The 14,994-nt window shown below is 44.1% G+C and overlaps 1 protein-coding gene across 1 annotated transcript in view; it reads right to left on the bottom strand.

Moving 5' to 3' along the window:
* EXOC4 (exocyst complex component 4) overlaps positions 1 to 14,994 on the bottom strand; it is a 1,633,445-nt gene that overhangs the window by 1,371,689 nt on the left and 246,762 nt on the right. The window lies entirely within an intron of this gene.

Raw genomic sequence — 14,994 nt, 5'->3', positions numbered from 1 at the left:
GAAAGAAAATAATCTAACAAAGGAGTCGATGCCCATGCGCACTATCACCGAGAGGAGGAGTCACTCGATCTTGTGACTCGAAAAAAGCTTCTTCGAAGAAAAACAACTTGAAACACTCCAAGCCCAACATTAGATGGTCATATTTGCACAGCATGTGTATCTGCAGCTACACATGCCATCGAACATATATACACATACTTAAAAAAACAAAGGTTACAGGGATGTTGTAGTTAGGTTCTGAATTTACTCGCACAAAACCAGAGAAATTCAGCAGTTATAGTTAGTTACTTCAAGTAACTATAATTCGCGGCCTAAGATGACTATTACTTGCGCCCCACCATGCACAATTTGTTCTTCAATAATTTGACTTCTAATGTTTCAATGATATTTTTATTGAGGTTATAAACGTTGTTATGAGTGCTGTAATATCTGGGATAACTAGTAGTGCATGGCGAGGTTGTGAGTTATAGTTACTTTAGGCTGCAAGTTATAGTTACTTGAAATATCTCTAACTGCTAAATTCCTATGGCTTTGTTTGAGTAAATTCAGAAACTAACTATAACGTCCCTATAAACTTTGTTTTTTTAAGTGAATTTCTACATTTTGTAAAAGTTCAATTTCCTAACAATAACGTCCCTGTAACCTTTGGTATTTTTAGTGAATTTCTATGTTTCTTTTTTTTTTTTTTTTTTTTAACATGAAGTCATTTTTATTAATATACGTTAATGCAACCACTGGCCACAGGGCCTACAACCAACCCCACTATAACCATCCAACTCCGTTTTTTTTTTTTTAACATGAAGTCATTTTTATTAATATACGTTAATGCAACCACTGGCCACAGGGCCTACAACCAACCCCCTATAACCATCCAACTCCCGTGCCACAATCCCGTGCCACACAGAGCCTTTGGGAGAGCACATCAGAGGTTGGCTGCAGGGCCAGGCCTGCAGCCAACCTCCCCTAACCATCCAATCCCACGCTGCGCACAGCCTTTGGCCGTGTCCAGCGGGAGTTGGCCACAGGGCCTGTCTCTCTGGGTGTGAGAATTGGTGTCAGAGAGTGTCTCTGGGTGTGAGATTGGCTGTGAGAGTGTCTGGGTGTGAAAGTGGGTGCATCAGAGTCTATGTGGGTGCGAGAATGGGTGTGAGAGTGTGTGACTGCACTCAAATAGATGAAAGATGCATTCCCCTCCATGAAGGATTTCAGATTATTTTTCAATATGGAATCAAGGAGTAAACACACTTAACTTGCCTTCGCTAAGCCCAGGAGTTAGGATCATTTGTCCTTTCCAGAAGTGGAGCTTCAACTGGGGCACCTGTTATGTTTATATTTGTAAGTGCATCCTGATGAGGTTTAATTTCTGGGAAATGAGCATCATGGACAGAATGAAAGTTCACCTGCTTGTTTATCCAACAAGAGTCCACAGTTTTGCACAAAATGTCTGTCCAACTGGAGCATGGCAGGAGCACTCCCCTCTCCCCTGGCCAATTTCGGCCACGGGAGCCCCATTCTCTTTGGCCTGGCCATCTCTCCCTGGTGCCCTCCAGGGGACCCAGTGTGCAATGGGATCGGGGGTCGTGAGGCTCTGTGACATAGCAGGAGCCGGCCCTGGGAGGGTGGTGGTCCCCAGGGCCACGTATGACTCCATGAGGGGGCTGCGTGGCTCCCCTCAAACCTTTAAATTTAACCCCGGGAAGGTGGCGGTCCTCTGGCCTGCAACAGACCCCCATCTTCTTTTATTTCAGCCCCAGGGAGGTGGCAGTCCCTGGGGCTGTGGAGTGGGGGGATGGGTGCGTGCAGCCCCCCAGCATACAACAGAATGTTAGCCCCGGGGAGGTAGCGTTCCCCAGGGCTGGGTGGGGGTGATCTATATTTTAAAAAAAATTCCCCAGGGAGGTGGTGATCCCCAGGGCTGCGGGGGAGATCCAGAGGGAGATGGGTGTGGGGTTTATCCACATCTCCCCCCATAAAATCAAAATAGCCAAGGGGGGGTGGCTAAAGGGTCAGGGTGTCCATACCCTGGCCCCTTTTCTTTTATTCATTTTTTTGGGCTGCCTGGTTGAAGTGCTCTCCAGATCTCTGCACAAGCTTGTATTATTTGCAAAGTCATCAGGGAGGATTGTTGGTCCTAGGTATACAAATTTGGATTTCCTTTAATTTCTCTTAAACTTCTGAACGAAGACAAAACTGTGCATGACGGGGCACCAGTTATAGTTACACCATTCACAGTTTTCTCATTAATAATGTCACTGCAAATGTTGCAGTGATATTATCAATGATGTGATAGAAGATGTTGTGAGCGATGTAATATGTGAAGTAATTAGCAGTGCCTGGCAAGGATGCCAGTTATTGTTACTTTAGGGCAGGAGTTATAATTACTTGAGATAACAGTAACTATAGCCGGTGAATTTCTATGGTTTTGTGTGTGTAAAATCTAACTATAACGTCACTGTAACCTTTGGATTTATATATATGTATATTATGTTTGGTTTGATTTAGTGTACAAAATACACTAAAAACAACTGTGTCACAGGGAACCATTAAGTATGTCTCAACTAGCAAGACAAAAGAATACCCAAGTTCATACAAACAAGCAGATGGTATTAAAAACGTAGAAAAATTAAATAGACAAATTCCTTTCAGTTTTCCTTTTCAAACCCATGAGACAGGATGAGAAACACATAGCAGCCCATTCATATGAAGATGTCTGAAGAGGCGGACAACGCAAATAGCCACGAACAATGCGCAGATGTTCCCCACGCTGTCACAAAAAGTACAACATAATCATAGTAATGTGTGACTGCGCTGTACGCTGTCAAGTTTGTATTACCCTTTACCTTTCACTGGCAAGGAAGAGACAGAAGAATAAACAATTGAGAAACAACAAAAGCTTACTTTCATAAGAATGTCTCCGCGCGCCCCTCCCACCTCAGTCCCGATGAGCACGATGATTTCAAAGGAGAGGAGAGACTACAATCAAAAAGCTAGCTACTCCCTGGGAGTCACTAGTTATGTGAAACGTATCAAGGCAGCATGCCAAATGAAAGAATTAAATGTGGTTAGCAAGCATTTACACAACAAAATGCTGCTGAAATTGTTTGCTATCTATTGCTCTCCCCTTCTCTGTTTTCTGTCGTTATCACAGATAAAGGGACTCAAGCGAGCTGCACGCTGGCACATAGGAAGGATCAGGGGTGCAACTAGACCCGAACTTCGGTGGCAGGGGCTAGTATTAAACATTGTTGATGGGGCTGCCATTTCACACACTGGGGGCTGAGACAGTATTAGAATACATCTTTGGAAGACCGATAAGTCCAGACTGAGGGGTTTATTATGAACCCCGGCGGTTCAGACCGCCATGCCAGCGGCGGCAAAGACTGCCACCGGCACGGCGGTCTGAACCGCCATATAACGGTTACAGTAAGGGCCGCCTGTGGTGGCCCTCCTCCACCGACAGGCAGCCTGACGGTGGAGGAAATCATTTTCCGACAGGGCAGCTCTGCAAGCAGCGCTGCCCTTCAGATAATGATCCCCTTTTCCACCAGCCTGTCGCAGGTGGGTTCCCCCGCCAGAAAAAAGGCTGGCGGAAGGGGTGCTCAGGGACCCCCGTGCAGTGTCCCATCATGCAGGTCACTGCCTGATTTACGGGCAGTGATCTGCGCGACGGGTGGTACTGCACCAGCCGCACACCTTAATTGGCGGCGGCCCCATTTGGAGCCGCTGTCAATGTTACGGCCCAGCAGGGAAAACATTATACGGCCGGCGGGGGTAGTCGCGCTGGCAGTCTTCTGTTGACCGCCAGCGCTGAAAACCGCAGAGATCATAATAAGGGCCTGAATGCGCTGACGCATGGAAAGGCATACATCCATACCCGCTCTTTCCTGAAGTTGCACATTAAAGCCAGACCTTTTGTCTTCATCAATGCGTTCCTCTGAGACACTGAGCACTGTTGGAGCTCAGTGTGTCCACCAGACCTGCTAGCATTGGATGTCAGCAAGATGTTTGGTACCAACCGAGGCATATGCATGTCAGACATGAAAGCACTGAAGGCTTACTGGAAAAGTTTATTTTCTGATTAAGAGCAGCATGAACTGCATAATGATAAAATGCTTCCAGGAAGATGTGTGTGAGGTAATCTCCCAATGTGCCCAATAAAGTGCTCCTACAGACACTTAGAAGTAGACTGGAGGTGTGAAGAATAAACCGGGATGAAGAAAATTGTGTGAGCTTATATCTGGCTGTCGCAAAAATGAGGTGACTCACCAAATGCTCAAAAGGAAGGGGTATACACAGAATACTAAGTCAGATACCTGTTCACAAGATAAAAGCATACACATGTTGGCATTTCAATAGCATGGACCTTGCTTAAGAGCAACAGAGTGTTGGCCATTATTGGAGGTGGTGGTAAACGATGTGAGATTGTATTCAGCAAGGGGTGGCTTATATCTTTTTGTTACTCACATTTACACTAGTATCTTACTCATTTAAATTTTAGGCACATTGTGATTAAGTGATTTCCCAGAACCGCACAATGTTCACTCTGTGAAAGCTGAATTCAAATCAAGGTCCCCAGATTTCTAGCTTAGACACTAGACCAAATCTCCTTCCTTGGTTGATGTATTAGAACTTTCAAAAAAGCTTCAAACATTCAATGTCACCACTCCTTGTGAACACTCATGTTCTGTTGATGTTTCAACACAGCAATTAGGCCGCATTCCTCATGCTGTCTAGTGAGTAGACTGAATGCAAATTATTTTGGTATTTATGTTTATATATGGGTTGATATATATGGGTAGCACATAAATGAATTTTCTCTTAAGGTTGAGGTTTACTTAACCTTAAGAGACAAACAAGATAGAAACAAAGGTTTAAAGTTAAGTACATACATTGCATGCATAAGGGATAACTGTGTAATCTGGTCCAATATTGCCATTGGAGGTTCTGGTGATATCTTTGGCCTTGTAGTTTGTAAATGTCACCAAATGTCACCAAAAGTCTGAGATGGCAATGACAAAGTACCCATTATGTATTTTTTATATTACAAGCTATTTTATTCAAGTTGTGTTGGCAACCATATTAGTGAAGATGAGGCCATGTAAAAATAATATTTATTCTTGTGAGCATTGACTGTGTAAGACGCGTCTGCAGGATTCTATTGATACAGCAAGAAGGAGACCTGTGAATTGACCCATGCTTGTGGGAAAGAGTGAGCAGACCCATAAACCTGCTGCATCACTCAAAAAGGGCTCCTGGAGCTCCAGCCAGTGCACAACACTTGCACCCTCAGGCAATGCAGAGTTCAGTTTCCTTTAGCTCAACAGATGCCTGGTGCTCTATTGCAGGAAGATAGAAGGTACAACTGGCAGAATAGGGAAGTATGGAGAGCTTTTATTCACTGAGGGTACCATGATTTGAGGGCACTATGATTGGAGTTGTTCCCTTTGTTTGTAGTGCCATCAATCCATACAATTACAATTAGCACACATGCACTAACAGAGGATTCTGCAAGAAATCCATCCTATTACACCCTTGAAGTTGACCTGCCCTCACAAGCTTAATGCTTTACTCCTCCATCCACTCTCTTTGGAGTTTTCCGGCTTCAACCTCACCAGGGAAGAAAGCATAAAGTGCCAAACTTCTTCAGTACGTGATGGATTTACGTTTGATGTTCCTTGTGAAACACAATTTTAAAACTGACGAGACCATCTTTTACAATTCTAAAACATAGCTGCAAAGTGGATCTGTCACATATGAGTAACACCCCAGCCCCATGCTTAATTTGTTTAAAAAAATGTATGCTGGTGACCAAAATGCTTTTTTGGAGATTGGTATCGGATCATCCACAAACAACTCTGCCCAGAGGCACAGTGAAAGGCAGACTTCTTATGAAGGGAGCAAAAAGAATGGGTGTAATATCCTCTAAAGTTTGCTTTAGTAAATGTAGTCACCATCTTCTGCTTCCATACCCTCAAAACGCTCAATGTAATATTCAAATGGCTCCCAGTCAGCACATGCAGAATGGTCACTGAGGCCCTCATCACCAACAAACTGGACTATGGAAACGTACTCTGTCGGAATCACTGTCTAAATGCTAGTATGCTTCAAACCATTAAAAAAATACAGTCAGACTTACACGTAGACTTTAACCCATGTTCACATCACCATGCACAACAAAGACCTCCACTGGCCCACAGATTCACTAAGCCACACAAACCAACACACAACATACCCACCAGACACTTCTGCTCAGCCAGAATCCTGCTCACACACATTCCCCACATACAAAGAACCAGAGTCGGCTGCTGTGATTTCCTGTACCTCCTGCTTAAAGCCTGGAACGACCGACAGCTGCCCATTAGAGTTACCTCCTCAGTACGTGAGCTCTGCAAGAATCTGAAAATATCGCTTCTCACCTGGACAAGTCCCAGTTACAGCGGACATATTCCCTGCTTTCTCAGCTCCTGGTTACTCTCTGGGGGGAGCTGTGCACTTCACAAATACCCTTAACATAAGGGGCCAGGTGTACAACCATTTTTTTTTTACTCGCAATTTGCTATTTTTGGCATATCGCGAGTCGCAAAAAAAAATGTACAACCCAAATGAGTTGCAAGGGATCTGCCTCATTAATAATTAATATTCATGAGGCAGGTCGCAATTTGCGACCCAGTGGGGAATGTCTGCACTCACAAGGATGATGTTCTGCTGGAGTCAGCAGACCACCATGTCAGTGACTGCTTTTTAAATAAAGCAGTTTAAAAAAAAAAATTAAATGCAGCCCTTTTTCCTTAAAGAAAAATGGCCTGCATTTCAAAAATTAAAATGAAACGTTTTAGATTAATTTTTTCAGAGGAGGCAGTGGTCAATGGTCTCTCTGACCCATGGAATGCCGCCCTAACGTAGAGTACACAATGAGAGATTTGCACGGCTTTGGATTACTTTCAGGAATGCTCCAGTGCAAAACAGGTTTGGCATTGAAAAGTAATTAAAAAACATTTTGCGCAGGTTTGTGTCACCTTTGTAACCCAAACCCAGTGCAAAATGTTAGTTCATCTAGGTCTAAATGTGAGAGGGAATGTGTACGAGTGAGGCAAAATTTGAAAAGAATGGGGCAAACTCCTGGGCGGCATTGCGCTTCACCATTATCAAAGATCCCCAGCAACCCTTGACGCCAATACTAACTGACGAGGTTTGGCCTAATGGCCTGAGCTGCCAACTTTAGAACCGGAGAACAAGGTTTGAATCCCAGCGTCAGCTTAACATCATATGATCCTGAGCAAATCACTTAATCTCCACATGCCCAAACATTTTAAAAGAAAATCTGGTATGGTGTAATGTAATTTGGGGCTTATGTAATGCACCCTGATGCCTTTGCTCTATATAAAACTGAACAAAAAAGTTATAGGCACCAGGAACATTTTACCCGGAGGATTGGGACAGCTATTCAGTGGCTGTCTTTGCTATCCATCCACCCTACCCCTATTTTGCCAACATCATTTTGCATGTTCTAATTTTTTAGTCAGTACTTGGCGCTCTAAGAACCAAAACCATAAATTCCCCCCTTCCTAGTGACGGAAAAGTCTGGACTGCAACTGTCACTGCATTTAAAAAAACAACTCTTTCTTCCCTTTTTAGCATTTATTTAGTGCTTATTACCCCTCACGTGAGTAGTAAGCACTATATAAATGCAAATCTCTGCCTTGTTTGCGTGCAAGGACAGGAAGATGGCAGAGATTACCATTAAAATGCTCTTTCAGCCTAAAGTGCGTTGCGAGCCTGGAAAGGATGGCATTAACAACCAGTGAGGTTCAGATGTAAAGCAAGACTAGACGCATCCTAGGGCACCACCAGTAGGGGGAGTGTTTGTGTTTTCTTTCTTCGGGGTGGGGGGGTTTAACTATCCCGTCAGCTCAGTAGGAGCACTCCTCGCCCCACTACGTCCCCGGCCACAGCGCCTCAAGGCCTCATATTGGTGAACTTCATTTTGTACACAAACATAAAACAATTGCACATTCTGTGGATTGTCTCTAGGCTGAAACTAAGAACATACACCAGAAAATGTCAATACACACACACAGATTTTAGCTCCCACCCAAGTACATTTCTTCAGCTATGCAATATCTCCATTTCTGATCCACATTGCAGCGCTAACTCATTAGAATGAATAGTATACATACTGATCAGAGAGTCAGACATGGTTACACCTCTCGCCTCTTCATTGTAAAGCTAAGCCCAAGACACTCCCTTTACCTTCTGAGTTCAGCTTATGATACTGACAGTGATTTGAAGGTGTGGTGCAATCTACTTGGCTCCTTCATTTTTAGGTCTGGATTTTAACAGAACAGCTGTCAGGTAGGCTGCAGGAAAATGGGCTCCAGCACATTTTACCCCTGGATGTTTTGCTTTTGCAAAACCCAGTTTTTGTACTTTTACTGACAGCGAGTTTCACTAACTGAGTCTCATGCACCGTGAATTCTGTAAAATTAAATTGAAGGTGCTAGCCGCCAGTTGACACCTTTAAGATAAGGCTCACTGTGGTTCAGCTGTATTAAGAGGCTCTTGGTTGGCTGCACATGAACACGTGTGCACTTGTATGTAGGCTGAACAAGTGAGGATACATTCCAGCTCAGCCCACTATCCACCACAAAGGTAGTGTGTCGCAGAGGGACACTTCAGGGTTCGCAGCTAACTATGGGTAGGGATATGATGCGAACTGGCATTAACAGAGTGAGCAGGTGCATCTGAAGTGATCACTGGTGAGTGTGCACTTCACTGTAAAATACAACATGGCCGAAATATGCACTAAACTACAATTTCACCATCGTGAGGCACAGAGACTAGTTTGACGCACTGATTATATGGTAAAAATGGACCTCAAATGCAGATCACCTTCTTGAGCCACGTTAATTACTCTGCTTGCCAGCAGTTGTATCAAAGGACTCTCTAACCAACAGAGCCATTTGCCAATGCTTGACACACTCCCTGGTAAAAGAAGGGTACGGAAACTGAGTGTAATAATTACTTTCCACAATCTATCTGGTCTTACAAGGCTCAGTACCACAGAAACCAAGGAGGATAGCCAGATCTATGGAATCAATTACAGGAGGAGTTCCCCTCTTAAGTTTTGGATGGAAGGAACTACACAGCTGTGATAGTTGGGGACAGGGATTCGTTCTTATAAAAGGTCTTTCAACAGACAACTTAAAGTCACCATTTTGAAATCTTTCAACATGATGTACAGCAGGGGTGGGACAGGGTGGATGATCTGTCAACCCAGGACTAGCCAGAGGTGCCTAACATCTGGGAGCTTCTGCCCATTTAAAAACCGTTGCACAGGACAGAGAGGAAATAGACTTTGCAGGACTCTGAAGAAGACACTGCACCTGTCTAGGGAGCTTGAGCACCCTGAATTTAGCCTGGATGGGTGTCTGTGGATTCAAAGGCCAGGGACACTTGTACCTGCTGGGTTCCCCAGGAATGTCTGAGGGCTAGGCTTCTAGAGGGATAATCATCATCAGGCGGCCATCCCCTGAATTCTGCTAGCACACAGGTGCCCTTTAAATGACCCTGAAGGCTATGGGACCTTAAACTGCAGGCATGAAGTGCACTGTACCTGGAGGGCTGTGGGGTGCAGTTGGAGGTGACCCCAGCTGAGGATAACACCAGGCGCTGGACTGAAGACAGGTCCTGACAAGGGAGAACAAAGAAAACAAGTTCTCCAAAGGATATACAAATGTAGAGGCCTGGAGACCTGAAGAGATCCTGCCTAGATGCTAGGGCTGACCACCAGGAGTAAAGGGGCACCAAAAGCCTCCAAACCACACCACTGGGGGGCAAGAAAATATCGAAAAGAAGCTTGGTCCTCCAGAGGTGGGGGGAGTGGGGGAGCAGCTGGGATAGGGCATGCATAGTGTTCGGTGCCCCAGCCGGCAAAGGACTCAAGAGGGTCCCCCAGCTCACCAGGAAGCAAGCAGAAGAAACTGGCATGGAAGCATGCATGCTTTCCTCTTATCAGGGTTTCCAATGCACCCGGGGGCATCCATGTCCTGGAAGCAAGGTGGTACATCTCTTCCATCCTCGTTTCCATGTCTGGGAGGTGTGGAGCACACAGCAGCCAGGACCCTACCTGTACTGAAGTAGGCAGGAAAACGCTGAAGCCGGCCTGCAGCACTAACACCGCATAGTGTTGGCTGAGCAGTGAGCCAGTGGGACAGCACACGCTGGGGTTCCCCACATGACCAGGTACCTCTATGTTCCATGGAGGATCAAGAACAACCCCAGGGGATGTTACAAGTCACAACATTGTGCTGCTAAAAAAACATTTAAAAAAAACAAACAGAGAGAAGGATAGCGAATGCGACATATGTATGAATGAAGGTGAAGGTCAGTGAAATGCCTTATTGACAATCACAAAGTTAACAGTGGCACTTTGAATCTCCAAAGTGTGGTGCTGATATTATTATACATTTCTGCTTTTATTAATGTGGTGACATCCTGAGAAATCCAATAGGCTGGCCTTTTATTACCTGTACTCCCTTATTTGGTGCATTGTAAATGTAGGGGTACTGTGTAGATAGGGTTTAGGGACTGTGAGGGGTGTATATTGTTAGGAAGGTGTCACCATAGGTATTTCTGCCTGCCATCATGTTTTAAATGAATGTGTAGTATTGAGTGATGTGCGTTAGAAATACTTTTCCTTTTTCAAAGTAAAAGCACTGACTGGACAATAATGTATTTGGGTGTTGATTTTTCTGTGCTTCCTGACTGGAGTAATATCCCATCCCACCTCCCTTACCTCAGGCTGCTCTGTCTTGCTATCCTTAGAGAGTCAAGTACTACAACAGGGTACTTGGTGCCCAGTAAACGGAAAGTTATAAACGTGTTACTTAAGAAGGACCCACATCCTTCAGAACTAATATTCCACTTTCATACACAGACCTTTTGCTAACAATATACCAACTGTGGGCTTTGGGTTGCCCTTTCAACAATTGTCTTTCTTTGACATGCCTCTTTCAGCCATTGGCTTGAGACTTTGTTGATCACATCTTAACTCAGCCCGGTAGAACATTAATCTCGCATCTAATGCTGTTAGCTGTTTAGGTGTATCCTTCCATCTCCACTTGAGTGCTTGCAATGAGCTGCATGAGGGACTAATTTACAGCTACAGCCTTTCTGTCCGCTTTGCTGGCCCTGCACATGTGTCTTACTCTAATGTGCTCTCCCATTGCATTAGCACGTTCAACCCAGACCTTCTGGCTTTGCCATTTCTGGGACACTTGATTAACAACTAAAAAAAGAAGACAAAGAACCTATTGTTAGTGCTTACCAAGAGGATCCCCACATGCAATCCTCCTAAATCTAGAAAAAAAGCACATTCTCCTTTGGACTGCCAATGGAAGCAGTTCACAGAATTCACGAACACTATGTTAGTTATGCCATGTACATATTATAAAACTGCCGCGTAACCTGAGAGCACCAAAACTGCGAAGTAATTAAAACAGCGCACAAGACATCAGTTACCTGAAAAAACATGACAAATCCACAAAACCAACTACTACCCTTTGCCTGAAGTTGTTTGCGTTGCTTCTCTCTTATAGCTACAATAAAACATCTCGTCTTCTTGGAAGAATAACGCCTTCGGTTATATGTTAACAAACTGGACGGTTTAAAAATGCGTCAGCTGAGAAAATCCGATGTGATTTATTTTGAAAATACAGACTGCTTTTTGCACTTTAAGTTGGTGTTAATGGTGGCCTTCATCATGGACACCAATGAGTGTGGACTACGATGGTTGGACATCTATTGCTCCCTTTCTCAGCCTCAGTTGGATACAATATTTTGTATAGGAAGAACTGCTGCTTGTCAGTTCGGCGCGAGGATGAAGCCGGTGAATAATCAGTGTGTTAAATAAAGTAAAAATCCAGACCCACAACATGGCGGGATGCGAGAGGCTGCGTGGTTACTGGTGCACGCTCCACTCGCAGGAGCGAGGCCTGCAAAGAAGACTCTGACTGCACAAGACTCAGGCAGTGTGCGCGAAAGAGAAGAAAGACCACATCATAAATAAGACTGCCTTGTAGGTCACCAGCAGAGGGCATGGGTAAATGCAGCTCCTGGACACCTGGTGGCAGTGGTGGGGCTACAGGGCCCCTCCAGTGTTCCACGTGACCATCTAGTATGCCAAGGAAGGGGGCAGTGTGCAGCAGCTGTGGAGGAGCGGCTGGTGGGGCCTACAACGGCTGACGTTTTTGACTGGAGACTGATATATTCCTGAAGCCTTGAGAGTGTACTTAGGGACAAGCGATAAAGCTGCAGGTATCGTGGGGTCCTTTACAGCTCCCTCTGTAGGGTTTCAGGCATGGGAACAATGCGCTATGTAAATCTGTGCTCTTAAATTAAACCGATCCAGACACCAACAGCATCCAATCAACCGATCTGGAGAAAAAACGTTTAAGAGGCACTTGAGTGTAGTATGGTGCTGTGGTTTTGGGGCTTCGGAAAAACATCTGCTGACATTTTAGAGTATAGATGATACTTTATTGGTCTTTCTGAAGTCAGCGGCCACTACTGCAATGGTGTTGTACTGAAGCGTAGCCACGAGACAGCCACATGATGACTCTTAAACACGTCAGCTAAGCTAATACGTAAAAAAGTGTATTTTTAAAATGAACCATCAAAATTAAAGTTGACAAAAGTATTCTGTCCAAGATGATTGTGGATTGAGTAAACTTTGAAACAAAACTGATTTCATGTATCATTATGTGATACTCTGGCTAGCCACTGAAACAGGATTTGAAGTTGTGTGGTTATTGCCCATGTGCTAACTGCAGATGTTATTTGTATTCCCATGCGCACAGACTTACAGCAGGTGAAAACTGGTGTGAAACTGGTTGACAAATAGCACAAAAGTCTGCTTTGCACACACCTTGGAATATATTCCAAAGAGCACAAGTTAGCTGTGGCATGAGTGGGCGGGGCATTCGCACACATACTGGGAAACAGTTCTCCGGAGAGAATAGTAAAGGACAGAAGAGGCAGTTATATGACGTTCAGTTTCATGCATGCGAATCTGATATGATGTCAGAGAGATAGCATTGCCTTCTCCAGAGAGCTGCCTGACAGCTCTACAGGCGTCTTCAGTACCTTTCGCCTTGATGGGTTGCTACGTTGGATTCAAAAGGTCTCCACAAGCACGAATGGTGGAGCCAGAGTAGATCAAAGTGGCATAGAGAAGATATGCACTTCTGGGAAGAGTGCTGTGTACTTCGACATTAGAAAATACATCTTTGCAATGTCACGCACTTAGTAAGTCGACTCAATTTTTCATCAATCGGTCCGTTCAACCCTGGGGTCAAGCACAAGTTATCATCCTAAAACCCTGGCATACATTACTAGTTTTCTAGTATTTATCCACAGACACTTGCAGTTACCACTATAACCATCTGAACAATAGCAATACTCCATATGTGGGCATGACAGTATTTCTGAGTAGACACTGAAGTGAAGAATAGGCACATATCAGGATATGCCTGGCCTACTTTTCACTATTGTGTGCTGTCCAATGATGCCTAAAGAAATGGTCATGACAATATTTCTACATCAGAAGGCTATGAAATGAAGTAGAGCTTATTCAAGTTTTTGCCATTTAACGACTTCAATTCCATTCCTCATGCAGTGCGAAGATCAGAAAAAAGTATTACCTGAAAGAAGGGGACGACTATTTTCTTTTGACATAATCGAATTCTGTAAGCAGTATTTTTTAAGTGGGGTGATCTTTGTTTATCTCCAAGAGGTGATTCTTGAGGCAGGTATTAGTAATGCACCAAACACACAACGAAATCGGCCAGCTGCTTGGCATGACAGGGAAATAAACAATGCAATATTGGTTAAGCACCGAACTTGAACCATCTTATAGGAGCTACTTTAGTGTTGCTTGCAGGATTTACTATATTCTGTTTAATTTGGAAGATATTTCGTCTGCCCAAGAAATAATCACCCCAAACTGCTTACATCCAAACACAACAACACAAATCCCATCAATGTCACGTTGACCGATGTTTTTTGCAGGGCGAAGGAAGGAGGTTTATAGTCAGAAGGTCAGTTTTTTAGTTGATGGTCACATTGCAAATCAGTGTTGTTGCTTTGCTTCTGAAGATGAGTTTTTAATCAGTGAACCTGTTTAGTTTCTGGGTGTTTTTCTTTCTTTTGTAACACCATGTATAACAAAATCTCAACATACAGCCTCTAAAGTTCTCTTCACGTCAATCAGCTTCCGAACTCCAGGGCATGAGACTAGCATCATGCTAGTTTGATGGGAGCTCCTCCAGCTACTAACACACACGCTCCTACGCATCACAAAACAGGAGCTGACCCACCTCCAAATTCTCAGTCATTGTCATTACTGCAGGAAATGGTTGAATGAAAGGCTCTGCTGTTACCTTCTGTCTCAAGTGCTTCTTGTTAAGAAATCCTAAACCTCATTAAAACTACTGAAGAAATGTGAGAACTGGTCAACGGACACAGCTTTGTGTCCATTTGGTGTAGCCACAGAAGAAATGAAGGCATTAGATCAATGAGAAAATGCTGCAAGTCTGCTAAGCTGTGAGTATGCATACAAAATAGAATCACAGGGCAGAAGACAATCTGTATTTGTTGTCTAACCCACCAAGACAAACTCAAAAAGCATGGTAAATTTGCTTCAGTGACAAAAAACTCATGTTGTTTTTACCTGACAGACTTTGTAGTGACATGCTAGAACTGAGTCTGTAATAAATTTCCGGGGACTTCCTGACAATTGCCCCTTTACTTGCTCATTGTGTACATATATACCCAAGGCCAGAAATGTTCCTATTACATGTGCTTGTATCTCAATGTAATATCACCTAAAGTGTTAAGAAATACCCCGCAGTGTGGCAGGTCAAAGGCTTAAATCCTAGTTAGGACAGTTCAGCCTGTTGAGCTTCATGGACCATCAATGAAGACCGGAGGGCAATT

Source organism: Pleurodeles waltl, chromosome 4_1 (genome assembly GCF_031143425.1).
Source record: "Pleurodeles waltl isolate 20211129_DDA chromosome 4_1, aPleWal1.hap1.20221129, whole genome shotgun sequence".
Lineage (NCBI taxonomy): Eukaryota > Metazoa > Chordata > Amphibia > Caudata > Salamandridae > Pleurodeles > Pleurodeles waltl.
This window is presented reverse-complemented; position numbering and strand designations above follow the sequence as displayed.